The following is a 1,718-nucleotide window of genomic DNA, read 5'->3' as shown; positions in this document are numbered from 1 at the left end:
ATTCTATGCTGCTTCTGTCTGATTACTTTCACCTTTATTTTACTCTAAGTCAGTCTTTCTCAACTACATTCTTCTTTCGAACCGCAGATCATAGAAAATTATTTGTGACTATTTTCTTAATTCTGCCCCCTCAAAATGATACATAATAGTATGATTCTAGAATGTCTGGATGCCTTAGGCTTACTTCTTTCAAGGAAATCCTGATTATTCATGAGACAATTGTGATATCCTGAATAATGGGCTCCCCATATCCTAATCTCCAGGACTTGTGTATAACAAAAGGAACTTTTCAGACCAAATTAAGAATCTTGAGATGAGGAGATTATCCTGCATTATCTCAGCGAGCCTTAAATGTAATTACCAGGGTCCTTAAAAGAAGGAGGCAAGATCAACAGAGAGAGAAAGCCATGTGACAACAGAAGCAAAAATTGGAGTGAAGGGGCCATAAGCCAAGAAATCTAAGCACCTCCAGAAGCTGGAAAAGGAAAGGGAACACATTCCTTGGATTCTCTAGCAGGAACCAGCCTGGCCAATACCTTGCCTTCACCCAGTGAAATTGATTTCAAACTTCTAGCCTCCAGACCTGCAAGAAAATAAATGTGTGTTGTTTCAAGTCCCAAGTTGGTGGTAATTCACTATAGTATTCATAGGAAATGAGTCCCATAAGTAACTCTTAGTTCTCTGCTAGCATTTCAGAGTAAGGAACTAAATGCTAATCGGAAGATCAGAGTGCAAGAACCGCACATGGCATCTGCAGCTCCACTGTAGGAGACTCCGGATGGGCCATGTTCCTGGGAAACTGCTAATTTCAGTACCTTTAACGCTTTCTTCTTCAGCTGGACAGACTCCCAAGAGAACACTCTCCAGGTCTCCTGACTGGAAGGTGAAGACCGACTGCAGCATCCTGGGAGCCAGGTCAGGAAAGCGGGCTGAGGCTAGTCAGCATCCAGCTGCCCCTCATCGCACTGCTGCAGTGCACAGCCCAGGTGTCCAAAGACCATGCCTTACCCTCTCCAGCCAGTCTTTGCTGAGAGGGGTGGGCAGTGGCCTGGCTGCCCACAGTAGGGTGTAGACATAGAGATCGGAGTGCTTACTAAACAAATCCTCCTTATTTGAGTCTTTCTGCCTTACCCCCAAATTCAGAGGTACCTGCTGCCCCTAGTTCCCAAGGTTTGTGGAATTTGCTGCACACATCTGCTGTTTTAAAATTTTCCCCACTATGGCCTTCTGAACTTTGTTTTCTTTCATCAGTTACCAGTCATCTATCTGTATTCTGACTCCCAAACCATGTTGTTGTCATTTCTTCTCCCATTTTTTCCATCGTAGTGGGTTTTGCCTTTTTCAAAACAATCCATTCCAGTGGGGCTTCAGGAGGAGAAAAACGCAAACACATACGTTCAATCAGCAAACTTCACCTACAAAGTTTTTAATTCACTTATCCATCTTATGTCTCATTTGTTTTTGTTTTTGTTTTAATTTAGAAACAGAGTCTCACTCTGTCACCTGGGCAAATACGGTGGTGTGATCACAGCCCATCCCAGGCTCAAGAGATCCTCCCACCTCAGCTTCCTAAGTAGCTATGGGTGCACGCCAGCAAACTCAGCTAAGTTTTTTATTTTTTGTAGAGATGGAGTCTTGCTTTGTTACTCAGACTGGTTTTGAACTCATGGCCTCCAGCTATCACCCCACCTTGGCCTCTCAAAGTGCTGGGAGTACAG

The sequence above is a fragment of the Theropithecus gelada genome, chromosome 10 (assembly GCF_003255815.1).
Source record: "Theropithecus gelada isolate Dixy chromosome 10, Tgel_1.0, whole genome shotgun sequence".
Classification (NCBI taxonomy): Eukaryota; Metazoa; Chordata; class Mammalia; order Primates; family Cercopithecidae; genus Theropithecus; species Theropithecus gelada.
Note: the sequence above shows the minus strand (reverse complement) of the source record.